The following is a 17,793-nucleotide window of genomic DNA, read 5'->3' as shown; positions in this document are numbered from 1 at the left end:
GTGCGGGGATCGCTGGTCGGTACGGACTCAGTGGGGCGAAGGACCTGTTTCCGCGCTGTATCTCTAAACTAAACAATTAGGTTTACCCTTTCCCTTGACTCTCAGTCTGAAGAAGGGTCTCGGCCCGAAACGTTACCTATTCCTTCTCTCCTGAGATCATGTCTGACCCGCTGAGTTACTGCAGCTTTTTGTGTCTATCCTCGGTTTAAACCAGCATCTGCAGTTCCTTCTTGCACAGTGTTCTATTAATAGTGTTAATGTGCGGGGATCGCTGGTCGGCGCGGACGCGGTGGGCTGAAGGGCCGGTTTCCGCGCTAAATCTCTAAACTAAATTAAGATGGTAAAATAGTAGCGCTAGAAAAGTAGAGCACAGGAACTGACCCATCGATCCACAATGTCTATACCAAACATGTTGCTAAATTAAACTGATCTTTTCTGCCTACATGTGACCGATATCTCACCTGGGGGCTGCAGCGAATCGTCCGATCAGCAGAGAAGGTTATTGGCTGCAACCTTCCCTCCATTGATGAACTGTACACTGCAAGGGCCAGGAAGCGAGCGGGCAAGATCATCTCTGACCCCTCTCACCCTGGCCACAAACTCTTTGAATCACTTCCCTCTGGAAGGCGACTCCGGACTGTCAAAGCTGCCACAGCCAGATATAAAAACAGTTTTTATCCACGAGTAGTTGCTCTACTCAACAGCCAAAAATCTGTAGCCTCCCTTTGATCTGGTATTTTGTTGGTTCACATGCTTGATCAATGTTTTATCATTAATGTCTTATTATCATTAATGTTTAGTGTTTTCTGAGTCATTCGTAACTGTCACTGTATGTCATGTTGTTACTTGTGGGCGGAGCAGCAAGGCAAATTCCTTGTATGTGAATCCTTGGCCAATAAACGTACTTACTTACTTACTTACTCCACATCCACATGTCAGTCTAAATGCCTTTTAGAAATAACTATCATATCTGCTTCCACCCCCACCACATCTGGCAGCATGTTCCAGGCACCTACCACTCTCTGTATTAACAAGTATCCTCGAGGATCTCTTTTAAATGTTCTTCCTCTCACCTTGTAGCTCTGCTCTGTAGTATTGCACAGTTTCACTCAGGATAAAACAGTTCTGACTGTCTCCCCTATGGTTGCCTCTTATAATTTTATAAACTTGTATCATGCCCTGCCTCAGTCTCTGACATTCCAGAAAAAACAATCCAAGTTTGTCCAACCCCTCCTTATAGCTGAGGTTGACACTAAATGCTGGAGTAACTCAGTGGCTCAGGCAGCGTCTCTGGAAAAAGAGAATGGTTGACGTTTCGGGTCGAGATACATCCTCGTCGTGACCAGAAACGTCACCTATTCCTTTTCTCCTGAGATGTTGCCTCTACTGCTGAGTTACTCTAGCTTTTAGTGTCTATCTGCGGAGTAAACCAGCAATTGCAGTTCCTTCCTACCCTCCTTATAGCTAATACCCTCCAATCAAGGCAGCTTCATGAATAGCATCTTCTGCACCCTATCCAAAGCTTCCACATCCTGCCTGTAATGTGGTGACCGGAACTGCATATAATACTATAAATGCCATCTAACTAACATTTCATAAATCTGCAACCTGACTTTCTGTCTTATACTGTTCTGGCCGATGAAGGCAAGCAATCCCTATTACAAAGGTGCAGCGGTAGAGCTGCTGCCTCACAGCACTGGAGACCCAGGTTCGATCCTGACCACAGGTTCTGCCTGTGCAGATTGTACGTTCCCCCTGTAACCGCGTGGGTTTACTCCACTTGCTCTGGTTTTCTCTCACCTTCCAAAGACGTGCAGGTTTGTACGATAATTGGCTGCTGTAAATTGCCCTGCGAGCTTGGGCAGAAATCCCAGGGGTGGGGGGGGGGGGGCAGGGGAGGACAGGTCCCCCTTGTTTTGAGAGGTGGGGGACAATCCCCCCCATGTTTTGTAATCTGGATTTTGAAATTCGGTGGAAAAAAAAATCTATTAAAAATCTCCGCTTTCCGCGAGACAGTTGATCTGATGGGACTGATGGTGGGACTGATGATCGAGGGCGCCGATTGGACGAGAGAGACGTCGGTCAGCAGGCAGTGGCGGGGGGGGGGGGCGGTACATGAAGATTCAGCACGATGATTGGAGGAGGGAGGTGTAGGTCAGAGGCGGAAGTAGAGGGGGTGGGACTGAGGATAGAGCGCGGTGATTGGAGGAGGGAGAGGTCCTGGTGGAGCAAAGATCATAGAGTGGAGCTTGAATCGGCCCGTTCGCGGGGCCTTTCATCACCCGGCGCGGCTTAAAATCGGCCGCGGGATCTTCCATCGCCCCGCGGTCAAATTGCTGCGTCGCGGCGATCGAGGCTCCCAATGTTGAACCCCTGCCAGGGGATGGAAGATCCCGCGGCCAGTTTTAAGCCGTGCCGGGCGATGAAAGGCCCCGCGAACGGGCCGATTCAAGCCCCACGATTTGGGGTGGACGAAGCGGCTGTTGCCAGAAGTCGGAGTAGGTCACCAACCAGGTCAGCTCCCGATGTTATCATCCACAGTGGGACCCCAGCTATTTACAATATATATTAATGATCTGGATGAGGGAATTGAATGCAACATCTCCAAGTTTGTGGATGACACTAAGCTGGGGGGCAGTGTTAGCTGTGAGGAGGATGCTAGGAGGCTGCAAGGTGACTTGGATAGGTTGGGTGAGTGGGCAAATGCATGGCAGATGCAGTATAATGTGGATAAATGTGAGGTTATCCACTTTGGTGGCAAAAACAGGAAAGTAGACTATTATCTGAATGGTGGCCGATTAGGAAAAGGGGAGATGCAACGAGACCTGGGTGTCATGGTACACCAGTCATTGAAAGTAGGAATGCAGGTGCAGCAGGCAGTGAAGAAAGCAAATGGTATGTTAGCATTCATAGCAAAAGGTTTGAGTATAAGAGCAGGGAGGTTCTACTGCAGTTGTACAGGGTCTTGGTGAGACCACACCTGGAGTATTGCGTACAGTTTTGGTCTCCTAATCTGAGGAAAGACATTCTTGCCATAGAGGGAGTACAGAGAAGGTTCACCAGACTGATTCCTGGGATGGCAGGACTTTCATATGAAGAAAGACTGGATAGACTCGGCTTGTACACGCTAGAATTTAGAAGATTGAGGGAGGATCTTATAGAAACTTACAAAATTCTTAAGGGGTTGGACAGGTTAGATGCAGGAAGATTATTCCCGATGTTCGGGAAGTCCAGAACTAGGGGTCACAGTTTAAGGATAAGAGGGAAGTCTTTTAGGACCGAGATGAGAAAATCATTTTTTACACAGAGAGTGGCGAATCTCTGGAATTCTCTGCCACAGAAGGTAGTTGAGGCCAGTTCATTGGCTATATTTAAGAGGGAGTTAGATGTGGCCCTTGTGGCTAAAGGGATCAGGGGGTATGGAGAGAAGGCAGGGATGGGATACTGAGTTGGATGATCAGCCATGATCATATCGAATGGCGGTGCAGGCTCGAAGGGTCGAATGGCCTACTCCTGCACCTATTTTCTATGTTTCTATGTTTCTAAGTGTGTTCAAGAAAGGTTCAGCAAGCAATATGTATATCGCCTACTGAGGAGAGAGCAAATCTTGACTTTGAGGATAGGGCAGAGCAAGCAAGTGAAGTGTCAGTGGGCGAGCATGTTTCGGATCACAGGCCACAGTTCTATTAGTTTAAAAACAATTATGAATAAAGTCAGGGCTGGTCCTCAATTACAGTTCTGATTCAGGGCAAGGCCAATGTTGCTAGTAATAGCCAGGAGCTTGGAAAAGTTGCTTGTAGTGGGTTGTTTGCAGGCAAAAGTGATGTCAGGGAAGTGGGATACTTTGCAAAGTGAGATGGTGAGAGTTTACTATGTGCATCTTCCTGCTAGAGTGATGGACAAGGCAGGTGGGAATAAGGAAATCAGTATGATGAGAGAAACATGCTCTGGTCAGGAAAAATGTAATATGTGTATGGGTTAAATGTAGGCATCTGGGATCATATACCCCTCTAAGAGTCTAGGATCATAGAGTCATAGAGTGATACAGTGTGGAAACAGGCCCTTCTGCCCAACTTGGCCACACCGGCCAACATGTCCCAGCTACGCGAGTCCCACCTGCCCGCGTTTGGTCCATATCCTCCAAACCTATCCTATCCATGTACCTGTCTCAGCCTCAACTACCTCCTCTAGCAGCATGTTCCATACACCCACCACCCTTTGTGTGAAAAAGATACCCCTCAGATTCCTATTAAATCTTTTCCCCTTCACCTTAAACCTATGTCCTCTGGTCCTCGATTCCCATACTGGGCAAGCGACTTTGTGCGTCTACCCGATCTATTCCTCTCATGATTTTGTATACCTCTATAAGATCTCCCCCCATCCTCCTACGCTCCGTGGAATAGAGACCCAGCCTACTCAACCTCTGCCTATAGCTCACACCCTCTAGTCCTGGCAACATCCTCGTAAATTTTTTCTGAACCCTTTCCAGCTTGACAACATCTTTCCTATAACATTGTGCCTGGAACTGAACACAATATTCTAAATGTGGTCTCACCAACGTCTTAGACAACTGCAACATGATCTCCCATCTTCTATACACAATACTCTGACTGATGAAGAGGTTTGAAGAACACACAGGAAAATCAGAAAAGCAAAAAGGAGGCAAGTGATAGCACTAGCAGATGAGGCTAAGGAGAATCCAAAGACCCATTTTATATTCAGGGAGAAAGGGTTTAGTTTAGTTTAGTTATAGTTTAGTTTAGAGTTACAGCGCGGAAACAGGCCCTTCGGCCCACCGGGTCCGCACTGACCAGCGATCCCCTCACATTAACACAATCCTACACCCACTAGGGACAATTTTTACATTTACCAAGCCAATTAACCAATCAACCTGTACGTCTTTTGGAGTGTGGGAGGAAACCGAAGGTATCGGTGAAACGTGGATACACGCGGAAACAGGCTCTTCGGCCCATCGAGTCCCCACCGACCAACGATCACCACACAATAACACAATCCTACACACACTGGGGACAATTTACACTTATACCAAGCCAATTAACCTACGTGTAGGAAAGAACCGTAGATGCTGGTTTAAATCGAACGTAGACACAAAATGCTGGAGTAACTCAGCAGGACAGGCAGCATCTCTGGAGAGAAGGAATGGGTAACGTTTCGGTTCAAGACCCTTCTTCAGACTTCTGCAGACAACTAACCTACATCTTTGGAGTGTGGGAGGAAACCGAAGCTCTCGGAGAAAATGCACGTAGGTCATGGGGAAAACGTGCAAACTCCGTACAGACAGCATCCGCAGTCGGGAGCTGCACCGTTACTCTGGCCAATGAATGAATGAATGAATGAATGAATGAATGAATGAATGAATGAATGAAAACTTTATTGTCATTCAGATAAACACCTAGACACAGTGCACCTTGAACGAAATTTCGTTGCATTTGACTCTCCAATCAGGTAAATAGTAAAAGTAAAAGTGCTAGGTGCGTCCATAAAAATGCCTCATGTGCATGGTTCTGTAAAATAAATATATATAAAAAGTTTTTTTTTTTTTAAAGTGTCGATATTTTAAAAGTTCTAGCCTCGGTTTTGTTGATTGTTCAGTAATCTTATGGCCTGGGGGATGAAGCTGTTGCAGAACCTGGTTGTCCCGCTCTTCATGCTGCGGTACCTCCTCCCAGAGTTAAGCAGTATAAACAGTCCGAATTGTGGGTGTGTGGGGGCTCTGGTAATGCCCTTAGCTCTAATCAGACAGCGCTTGTACCCCATGTCCATGATTGAAGGAAGAGAAGTCCCAATGATTTTTTCCGCTGTCCTCACCACTCTCTGAAGGCACTTCCAGTCCGCAGCTGTACAGCTGCCGCACCACGTAGAGATGCAGCTGGTCATGACCGACTCAATTGTGCTTCTGTAGAAGGTGGCGAGGATGGGAGGGTGGAGGTGTAAACTTCTCAACCTGCGGAGGAAGTACAACCGCTGCTGTGCCCGTTTTGCCAGAGATGTAATGTTTGTGGACCAGTTTAAGGTGTCCGTTATATGCACCCCCAGGAACTTGATCTTTTTCACCTGCTCCACTGCTGAGTTGTTGATGCAAAGTGGAGTGTGACTGGGCTGAATTTTCCTTCTGAAATCGACGACAATCTCCTTGGTTTTGTTCACATTTAGGAGAAGGTTGTTCCTGCTGCACCAGCTCACGAGCTGTTCCACCTCCTCTCTATATGCCTGGTCGTCGTTATTGCGGATGAGGCCCACTACTGTTGTGTCATCCGCGTATTTGATGATATGGTTAGTAGTGGACCTGGCGACACAGTCATGTGTCATCAATGTGAAGAGCAGCGGACTCAGGACACAGCCCTGAGGGGATCCGGTGCTCAGTGTGATGACCGAGGAGGTGTTCTTCCCCACCCGCACAGACTGGGGTCTTTCAGAAAGGAAATCCAGGATCCAGTTGCATAGTATGGTATTGAAACCTAGGGGTGCCAGTTTGCTCACCAGATGCTGGGGGATTATCGTGTTAAATGCTGAGCTGAAATCAACAAACAGCATCCGCACGTGGGTGTTCCTCTCCTCCAGGTGTTGTAGGCTCAGGTGGACTACAGAGGAAATAGCATCCTCTGTGGAGCGGTTCGGGCGATAAGCAAACTGGAACGGGTCAAAACTGGAGGGGAGTTTAGAGACCATGTGCTGCTTAATAAGCCTCTTATTCAGTGTACAGATACAATGAAGGCAAGTTGTCCCAAAGCATTGTCACCCTCCTGTGTCGCCACTGAATGGAAGTGCGTGCCTGCAGCCCTGGGTCTCTAGTGGCAGAGAGCCTGAGAAACGTCACCCTTCCCTTCTCTCCAAAGATGCTGCCTGTCCCGCAGAGTTACACAAGTATTTTAGTTGGATCCAAAGTCCTAAAGTTGCCAAAGGCGTGATATAAATGGCCCCCCTCCCCCTCTTTATTTGCTGTGGGGTCAGTCTGACAAACGGATGGCACAGTGGCGCAGCGGTATCTTGCCTTACAGCGCCAGAGACTCGGGTTCGATCCTGACTACGGCTGCTCCCTGTTTGGAGTTTGTACGTTCTCCCCGTGACCTGCGTTGATCTTCTCCGAAATCTCCAGTTTCCTCCCACACTCCAAAGATGTACAGGTTTGTAGGTTTATTGGCTTGGAGTAAATGTGAATTGTCCCTAGTGTGTGTAGGATAGCGTTCGTGTGCGGGGATCGCTGGTCAGCACGGACTCGGTGGGCCGAAGGGCCTGTTTCCGCGCTATATCTCTGAACTCAAACTAAACCAAACAACTAGGTTTTCCCTTTCCCTGGACTCTCATTCTGAAGAAGGGTCTCGACCCCAAAACATCACCCATTCCTTTTCCCCAGAGGTGCTGTCCGACCCGCTGAGTTACTCCGGTTTTTTTGTGTCCATCGTCGATAAAAACCTCCTGGATTGGTCTTGTCAGTTTCTTGTACATCTAAAATAGTGCTACAGGAAGGCCTGGTGAACATTCAGGCACTTCGGTGGTTGGATCTTCTGTGTCCTTGTCAATGCCAAACCAATGGAAAACCTCCTGTACATTACTCCAGCTTTTTACGTCTATCTTCAGTTTAAAACCAGCATCTACATACAGTTCCTTCCTACACAAGCCACATAATTACAGTTTAGTTGATTGTCACGTGTACCGAGGTACATCAAAAAGCTTTTGTTGCGTGCTATCAAGTCAGCGGAAAGGCAACACATGATTACAATCGATCCATTTACAGTGTACGGATACATGATAAGGGAATAACGTTTAGCACAAGATAAAGCCAGCAAAATCTGATCAAGGATAGTTCGAGTGTCACCAATGAGGTAGATGGTAGTTCAGCACTGCTCTCTGGTTGTGGTAGGATGATTCAGTTGCCTGATAACAGCTGGCAACACTGGAAAGTCCCAGAGGGCTCAGTCTCCAATCTGTGTGTGTGGGATGGAAAGGTAGTGAATGTGTGTGTGAATTCTTTGCCACAGAAGGCTGTGGAGGCCAAGTCAATGACTGTTTTTAAGGCAGAGATTGATAGATTCTTGATTAGTACAGGTGTCAGGGGTTAAGGCAGGAGAATGGGGTTGGGAGGGAGAGATAGATCAGACGATGATTGAATGGTGGAGTTGACTTCTTAGGCTGGATGAGAGGGGATCTTATGGAAACATGTAAAATTCTTAAGGGATTGGACAGGCTAGATGCAGGAAAAATGATCCCGATGTTGGGGGAGTCCAGAACCAGGGGTCACAGTTTAAGAATAAGGGGCAGGCCATTTTGGACTGAGAGTGAGGAAAAACGTTTTCACCCAGAGAGTTGTAAATCTGTAGAATTCTCTGCCACAGAAGGCAGTGGAGGCCAATTCACTGGATATTTTCAAGAGAAAGTTAGATTTCGCTCTTAAGGCAAAGGGAATCAAGGGATATGGGGAAAAAGTAGGAACGGGGTACTGATTTTGGATGATCAGCCATGATCATATTGAATGGTGGTGCTGGCTCGAAGGGCAGAATGGCCTACTCCTGCACCTATTTTCTGTTTTTAAGGCAGAGAGATAGACAGATTCTTGATTAGTATGCGTGTCAGGGGTTATGGGGAGAAGGCAGGAGAATGGGGTTAGGAGGGAGAGATGGACCAGCCGTTCATGATTGAATGGTGGTGTAGACTTGATGGGCCGAATGGCCTAATGCTGCTCCCATCAACTCTGAGCTTGCGGGAGAGCCTGTGTTACACACGGGGTGGGGTGGAGGGTTCACTTACCGGGTCTGCTGGGACGAGAGAGGGAGCAGAGCCGGCTCTGGAACACTGTCTCTGTCTCTGTCCCTCTGGCTCACGTTGACGGCATCGCGACCCGAGCTGCGCCGACACCCTGCCTCCAGGCTGCGGTCAGAGCAGGAGGAGGAGGCAGAGGAGGTGGACGCGGGCTGCTCCACTGGACTCCTCCTCGGCAGCTGGTAGCCGTGGGCAAGCAGGAGGTCATCCACGCTGAACATGTTGCAAAAACGCCTCAGTCACAACACGGAACTTCGGGGAGAAGCCTTGCAGCAGAAGCCATCACTGTGTGTGTGGGAAAGGAGAACAGAATGTAACATGTGTAGGAAGCAACCGCAGATGCTGCTTTAAACTGCAGATACTGGTTTAAACTGCAGATACTGGTTTAAACTGCAGATATTGCTTTAAACTGCAGATACTGGTTTAAACTGCAGATACTGGTTTAAACTGCAGATACTGCTTTAAACTGCAGATACTGGTTTAAACTGCAGATACTGGTTTAAACTGCAGATACTGCTTTAAACATAGAAACATAGAAATTAGGTGCAGGAGTAGGCCATTCGGCCCTTCGAGCCTGCACCGCCATTCAATATGATCATGGCTGATCATCCAACTCAGTATCCCGTACCTGCCTTCTCTCCATACCCTCTGATCCCCTTAGCCACAAGGGCCACATCTAACTCCCTCTTAAATATAGCCAATGAACTGGCCTCGACTACCCTCTGTGGCAGGGAGTTCCAGAGATTCACCACTCTCTGTGTGAAAAAAAGTTCTTCTCATCTCGGTTTTAAAGGATTTCCCCCTTATCCTTAAGCTGTGACCCCTTGTCCTGGACTTCCCCAACATCGGGAGCAATCTTCCTGCATCTAGCCTGTCCAACCCCTTAAGAACTGCAGATTTATTGCAGATGCAGGTTTGAACTAGATGCTGCTTTAAACTGCAGATACTGGTTTAAACAGCAGATACGGGATTAAACTGCAGATATACGGAATAAACTGCAGATATTGGTTTAAACTGCAGATGCCGGTTTAAACTGCAGATACTGGTTTATTGCAGATGCTGGTTTAACTGCAGATGCATGTGCTTGGTTCCCTAAAAAAGAAACAGGCCCTTCGGCCCACCGAGTCCGCACCGACCCCCGCATATTAACACTACCCTACAATTTAAAAAAAAAACATTTATAACCAAGCCAATTAACCTACAAACCTGTACGTCTTTGGAGTGTGGGAGGAAATTGAAGATCTCGGAGAAAACCCACGCAGGTCACGGGGAGAACGTACAAACTCCACTCAGACAAGCACCCATAGTCAGGATCGAACCCGGGTCTCTGGCGCTGTTAGGCAGCGACTCTACCACTGCGCCACCGTGCCGCACAGTTGTGGTCACCCAGCTTTAGATAGGATGATATTAAATTGAAAAAGGGTGCAGAAGAGATTCACCTGGACATTACCTGAGCTTGCAAGCTTAATGTGTCAGGAGAGGTTGCATAAGCTGAGACTTTTTTATTTAACGGAAACCAAATCAGATCCCCTTAACTACCAGTCTCCTCCACCCGGCAAAACTTGCCCTCTCCTTAATAACTTATCTTTTGACCTCCCCCCTCCTTACTTTTTTAAAGCCTCCGCTGCATCTGGACTGCATGATGCACTCTAGGACATCCAAGATGTCCTCTTTGTTCAGCCACTGCTGTTGTGGATGGAGTTCTAACCCAAGTTTGCTCTGTGGCACACAGTTCTGCTCTCACTACACACCCCTCTAGATGCAACAAGGTCAGAGTTCCTCCTCTCATCTCAACACATCAATCTCTGACATTTCCGGCACTTTCAACCTGATCAACATATAAGATTGTTAAGGGTTTGGACACGCTAGAGGCAGGAAATATGTTCCCGATGTTGGGTGAGTCCAGAACCAGGGGCCACAGTTTAAGAATAAGGGGTAAGCCATTTAGAACGGAGACGAGGAAACACTTTTTCTCACAGAGAGGTGTGAATCTGTGGAATTCTCTGCCTCAGAGGGCAGTGGAGGCCGGTTCTCTGGATGCTTTCAAGAGAGAGCTAGATAGGGCTTAAAAATAGCGGAGTCAGGGGATATGGGGAGAAGGCAGGAACGGGGTATTGATTGTGGATGATCAGCCATCATCACATTGAATGGCGGTGCTGGCTCGAAGGGCCAAATGGCCTACTCCTGCACCTATTGTCTATTGTCTATTGATCCCACATCACAACTTCCCATTTTCATATCTTGATGGGCTGAATGGCCTCATTCTGCTCCTATCAGTTGTGACCTTATGAGTATGTAGACTCATGTTGTTATTGTTGGATGTTGGATAAAGAATCTGACAACACGGATGAATCATGAGTTTGGGAACGACAATAGAGATGTAGGGATGTAGACTGTCAGATACGTTGACTCGTCTAAGCACATAACAGGCCCGGCGTGTTATCGAGGAAAGAATGGGCCTGCAGATGAATCTCTTACGGAATCCTGAGGCAACAATGTCTGACTGAAGATAGACACAAAATGCTGGAGTAACTCAGTGGGACAGGCAGCATCTCTGGAGAGAAGGAATGTGTGACGTTCTGGGTCGAGACCCTTCTTCAGACTGAGAGTCAGGGGAGAGAGAGTCCAGAGATATGGAGGGGTTAGGTGTAAAAACGATTGTTCAAAGCAGACAATGATAAGGAATTGAATGGTTCATTGTTCGCAGTTGGAAAGTGGATAACGAGGCATGAGTAATATTTAAGGTACACAAAATTGCTGGAGGAACTCAGCGGGTTCATGAGTAATATTTAATCAGGAGGACAGTGAAACTAGTCAGAGAACTAGGGTGGGGGAGGGGACAGAGAGAGAGGGAAAGCAAGGGTTACTTGAAGTTAAATATTCATACCACTAGGGTATAAGCTGCCCAAGTGAAATATGAGGTGCTGTCCTCCAATTTGCACTGGGCCTCACTCTGACAGAAAGGTCAGTGTGGGAATGTGAGGGGGGAATGTACAAACTCCGCACAGACAAGCACCCGTAGTCAGGATCGAACGCGGGTCTCTGGTGCTGTGAGGCAGCAACTCTACCGCTGCACCACCGTGCCGCGCTTACAGCAAGAGGGGGGCTATAATACAAAAATGGGGATGAAATGCTGAGGCGCTATAAGGCGCTGGTAAGGCCACATTTGGTGTATTATGAGCAATTCTGGTCACCATACCTGAGGAAGGATGTGCTAGCTCTGGAGAGGGTCCAGAGTAGGTTTACATGAACGATCCCAGTGATGAGTAGGTTAACCTATGATGAGCGTTTGACGGCACTGGGCCTGAACTCGCTGGAGTTGAGAAGGATGAGGGGGAACCTCATCGAAACGTACCGAATAGTGAAAGACTTGGATGGAGTGGATGTGGAGAGGATGTTTCCACTAGTGGGAGAGTCTAGGACTTGAGGTCACAGCCTCAAAATTAAAGGACGTTCCTTTAGGGAGGAGATGAGGAGGAATGTATTTAGTCATTGGGTGGTTAATCTGGAATTCTTTGCCGCAGAAGGCCATGGAGGCCGTCAATGGATATTTTTGAAGGAGAGATGGATTAGTACGGCTGTCAGAGGTTATGAGGAGAAGGCAGGAACATGGGGTTGGGAGGGAAAGATAGATCAGCCATGATTGAATGGTGGAGTAGACTTGATGGACCAAATGGCCGAATTCTGCTCCTATCACATGAGCATATGAGCATCTGCAGTTCATTCCTGCATACTACGTTTCTTTTGCTGATTAGAGATACTTCCAGCCATCCTGCCTCCATAAAGAGCTGCTGTTTGTACATCTTTTAAACTACTCAACATTTTAAATCGTTCAGTCATCAGGATTGTAGGAGAGTTTGACAAGATCGTTGCTGAGAAGAACGCTGGTTCTCTGGATGCTTTCAAGAGAGAGCTGGATAGGGCTCTTAAAGAGTCAGGGGATATGTGGAAAAGGCAGGAACGGGGTACTTATTGGGGATGATCAGCCTCATTGAATGGCGGTGCTGGCTTGAAGGGCCGAATGGCCTACTCCTGCACCTATTGTCTATTGTCTATTGTCTATTCCACAGTCTCCAACTGCAAACTAAAGAAGGGTCGCGACCCAAAACATCACCCATTCCTTCTCTCCAGAGATGCTGCCTGTCCCGCTGAGTTACTCCAGCATTTTGTGTCTATCTTCTGTTTAAATCGGTAGTTCCTTCCAACATAGATACCCATGTTAATGGATTAACAGACTGGGTCTGCTGGATTCCTTGTGGTCAATTAATTTACATCATTTTATTTTCCAGCGTTCTTCTCAGCAACGATCTTGTCGAACTCCTACAATCCTGATGACTGAAAGATTTAAAATGTTGAGTAGTTTAAAAGATGTACAAACTCTTTAAGGAGGCAGGATGGCTGGAGGTATCATCAATCAGCAAAATAAACTTGTAGTGTGTAGGAAGGAACTGCAGATGCTCCTATGATCATAAAGTCATAAATTATAGGAGCAGAATTAGGCCATTGGCCCATCAAGTCTACTCCGCTGTTCAATCTGATCTATCTCTCCCTCCTAACCCCATTCTCCTGCCTTCTCCCCATAATCCCTGACATCCATACTAATCAAGAATATATCTATCTCTGCCTTAAAAATATCCATTGATGGCCTCCACAGCCTTCTATGGCAAACAATTCCACAGATTCGCCACCCTCTGACAAAAGAAATTCCTACTCATCTCCTTCCTAAAGGAACGTCCTGTTCTGTTATGTATGTTGATAAGCCCCCCTCCACCCCACCCACCCTCCGTCGCTCATTCCCCCCTCCCCCCCGCTGAAATTCATCCGTACAAGGATTGCAAAGATGCGGTTTACCTGACTGGAAGACTAGCTGCACGTTGTAATCCATGGAGTACAGATGGGTAGAATTTCAACGATGTAGAACAAGTCAAATTTTTTTTTTTTTTACAATCTCGAGTTCTTTAATCTTTAACCACATCTGCAAGGCAAAAGAAAAAATGCATGTAATTAGCTGTCAACCTGAGAGATATGGTATCGGGATCCAGATTCACAGGTATCAAGGATAATAGACAGTAGACAATAGACAATAGACAATAGGCCATTCGGCCCTTCAAGCCAGCACCGTCATTCAATGTGCTCATGGCTGTTCATCCAACAGTAACTTGAATAAGTAGGCACTCCTTCACATGTAAACAAATAATGAATATCAGCAAGATGTTGCAATGTAAGACTATCTGAAGAGCAATTTATGGAGTTAGTTGTGATATGAGGTAAATGAGGTTGAAGATGTTTTAGATATTTTCAACTGCTCGTATCATAGATATGTCAATGTCTTCATTTTAGTTTGGTCTTATATGAGTCTCCAACCTCTCCCAATCTTCACTGACACTGATGTCTAGTTTAGTTTAGTTTAGAGATACAGCACAGAAACAGGCCCTTCAGCCCACCGAGTCCGCGCCGACCAACGATCCCCACACACTAACACCATCCTACACACACTAGGGACAATTTACTCTTACGCCAAGCCAATAGACCTACAAACCTGTACGTTTTTGGAGTGTGGGAGGAACCGGAGATCTCGGAGAAAACCCACGCAGGTCACGGGCAGAACGTACAAACTCCGTACAGACAGCACTCGCGGTCAGGATCGAACCCCGGTCTCTGGCGCTGCTGGCGCTGCAAGGCAGCAACTCTACTGCTGCGCCATCGGACCGCCCGAAATTAGGTCGCAAAATTGGAACATTGTTCTTATGTCCTTATTGCTCGTTTTTTCTCTCTGTACATGCTCCCATTAACCCATAGATCCCATAACCTCTCTGACCTATCCCCATGGTTACCTTGGGCTCACCCGATTTCCCTTGTCCTATCTATCCCAAACCAACCCTCACGGTTTTCTCTCATCCCCGACTCAGATGGGCTGAAGACCCAATGTATTCAAGGGAGAGTTAGATTTAGCTCTTCGGGCTAACGGAATCGAGGGATGTGGGGAGAAAGCAGGAACGGGGTACTGATGTTGGTTGATCAGCCACGGTCATATTGAATGGCCGAATGGCCTACTCCAGCACCTATGTTTCTATGTTTTTAATACATTTTTCCACAGATGCTACCTGACCTGTTGGGTGTTTCCTGCACCTCCTGTTGTGTTCCAAAATTCCAAAGCTCGGCAATAAAACTGTAGGTTTAACAGCCTTTGGCTGACTTTCCTAACTTCTCCAATACTACTTGCTGTTCTTTTCCTCCTACGTGGAGTGCAGCAGAATGTTTTTGACATTAAGTCGACTACTCAGTTACTGGGTGGCAGAGCAACACTATTCTCTACATCGGACGGGATTATTTTTTTCCAGTTTTCTGCTGTGATGATTTGTGCTGTGCATGCCATTGGTGCACCGTTACAGATATTGTGATGTATTTTACCAGTGCTCTCAGTGAAGGAACTTGGCATGAGCGCAGTGTGATCACATTTTCCACTTAGCTCCATTTCAATACATCTGCGCACACTGACTCAAACGCTAACTCTGCCAATTGTTTGGGTTGAACAGGCTTTTTCAACACTTTAAAAATTCAGTTTTCTTCAACGTTCGAATCTTTCGGGGAATAAAGAGAGGAATTACCGGATTATTGAGCACACACTTTAAGTTCTTCCAAAGTTAAGAGAGAGCTCTTGACAACATTGGCGTTTAAGGTAACCATCAAAGATAGTGGCATTATTTGGCCAAATTGATTTGACAATAGACAATAGACAATAGTTGCAGGAGTAGGCCATTCGGCCCTTCAGGCCATTCAAGCGATCATGGCTGATCATCCCCAATCAGTACCCCGTTCCTGCCTTCTCCCCATATCCCCTGACTCCGCTATCTTTAAGAGCCTTATCTAGCTCTCTTGAAAGTATCCAGAGAACCGGCCTCCACCGCCCTCTGAGGCAGATAATTCCACAGACTCGCAACTCTCTGTGTGAAAAAGTGTTTCCTCGTCTCCATTCTAAATGGTTTACCCCTTATTCTTAAACTGTGGCCCCTGGATCTGAATAAGCAAGGAGAAATATAAACACAACATGCTGGAGTAACTCAGTGGGACAGGCAGCGTCTCTGGAGAGAAGGAATGGGTGACGTTTCGGATTGAGATCCCGTCTTCAGACTTCAGTCTCGACTCGAAATGTCACCCATTCCTTCTCTCCAGAGACGCTGCCTGTCCCGCTGAATTACTCCAGCATTTTGTGTCTAACTTCGGTGTAAACCGGCATCCGCAGTTCCTTCCTACACAAGATGAAATGTAACACAGATTAAAATTGCTCACCACTTTGAAGTAGTTAGTGGAGTCATGTACACATGCACCACATCACAGCTTCGAACCTCCCCCGGCACGATGACACTCCCAGTCACAGGAACTCTTGTGGGAATGTCCCGACACCTCACGTCCGCAGGCAAACTCCCTCCAACCCATGCTTCCCTCCCTGCTTCCCACCCAGAATGCGAGCGTTGCTGGCCAAAGGAATTGAAATGACAATCTAAGTAACTCCATGGCTTAATATGACGCTATAAAATACGATGCAATGGGTGCATTTCTTACCCATCTATACCCACGCATTTAAAATCGGCCTTGAGTGTTTAACGTTGCGTTTCATGTTGTGTTAGAATGGTGTCCCCATGCAGAGTACTGGCAGTAGTTTCAGTTTAGTTTATTGTCACGTGTACCGAGTTACAGTGAAAAACTTTTGTTGCGTGCTAACCAGCCAGCAGAAAGACAATACATGATTACAATCGGGATATTCACAGTGTATATAAGGGAATAATGTTTAGTGCAAGGTAATGCTAGCAAAGTCTGATCAAGGATAGACCGAGGGTCACCAATGAGGTAGATAGTAGTTCAGGACTGCTCTCTGGTTGTGGGAGGATTATTCAGTTGCCTGATAACAGCTGGGTAGAAACTGTCCCTGAATCTATGCGGCAGAGGTTCACCAGCACCTCCTCCAACCTCATCTATTGCATCCTCTGCTCTAGGTGTCAGCTGCTCTACATCGGTGAGACCGCTCGGTTCGCAATAACCAACCTGATCTCCCGTTGGCCCAGCACTTCAACTCCCCCTCCCATTCCGAATCCGACCTTTCTGTCCTGGGCCTCCTCCATGGCCAGAGTGAGGCCCACCTTAAATTGGAAGAGCAGCACCTCATATTTCGCTTGGGCAGTTTACACCCCAGCGTATGAACATTAACCTCCAATTTCAGGCAGTCCCTGCTTTCTCCTACGCTTCCCAGCTCTCCCTCAGCCCACTGTCTCCGCCTCGTTCTTTCTTCTTCCCGCCACCATCCCCCCCTCACCCCCACCCTCACATCAGTCTGAAGAAGGGTCTCGACCCGAAACGTTGCCTATTTCTTTCTCTCCATAGATGCTGCCTCACCCGCTGAGTTTCGCCAGCATTTTTGTCTACCTTCGATTTTCCAGCATCTGCAGTTCCTTCTTAAACACTGAATCTGGAGGTGTGCGTTTTCACACTTCCATACATTTTGCCCGATGGGAGAGGGGAGAAGAGGGAGTGGCCAGGGTGCGACTCGTCCTTGATTATGCTGCTGGCCTTGCCGAGGCAGCGTGAGGTAGTTACACGCACGATCATAGAATCACAGCAGATTTTTGACACAGAAGGAGGCCATTCAGCCCGTCCTGAATCTGCTGGCTGTAAAAGTGCTATCCCACATCAACCCACATCTCAGCACCAGCTCGAAACCTTATTGTTCACAGCTCCTCAAGCATACAGTCACGGAGTTTTCAAATGGGATGAGAGCTTCTGCCCCAACCTTTCAGGCAGTGAGTTCCAAATCTCCACCATCACATGGGTGGAAACAAAATTTTAATCTATCCTCTATTATTTTTTATCAATTATTAAAAGCTCTGCCTCTTGCCTTTGCTCGACCTTCTGGGGAAACAAGGTTCTTCCCTCATTATTCCATGCACCTCATTAAAATCTCCTCTTAACGTGTAGGAAGGAACTGCAGATGCTGGTTCAAACTGAAGATGGATACAAAAT

At 47.1% G+C, this 17,793-nt stretch overlaps 1 long non-coding RNA gene across 1 annotated transcript in view; it reads right to left on the bottom strand.

The window, feature by feature from the left end:
* Positions 1-8,756: 8,756 nt before the first annotated feature.
* Positions 8,757-17,793, bottom strand: part of LOC116988458 — a 111,039-nt gene continuing 102,002 nt past the window's right edge. Inside the window, exons 2-3 of the long non-coding RNA XR_004415952.1 lie at positions 13,630-13,753; positions 8,757-9,063 (exon numbers count right to left, since the gene is read on the bottom strand). This is a non-coding gene — a long non-coding RNA (uncharacterized LOC116988458). The remainder of the gene's footprint in view (positions 9,064-13,629; positions 13,754-17,793) is intronic.

The sequence above is a fragment of the Amblyraja radiata genome, chromosome 2 (assembly GCF_010909765.2).
Source record: "Amblyraja radiata isolate CabotCenter1 chromosome 2, sAmbRad1.1.pri, whole genome shotgun sequence".
Classification (NCBI taxonomy): domain Eukaryota; kingdom Metazoa; phylum Chordata; class Chondrichthyes; order Rajiformes; family Rajidae; genus Amblyraja; species Amblyraja radiata.
This window is presented reverse-complemented; position numbering and strand designations above follow the sequence as displayed.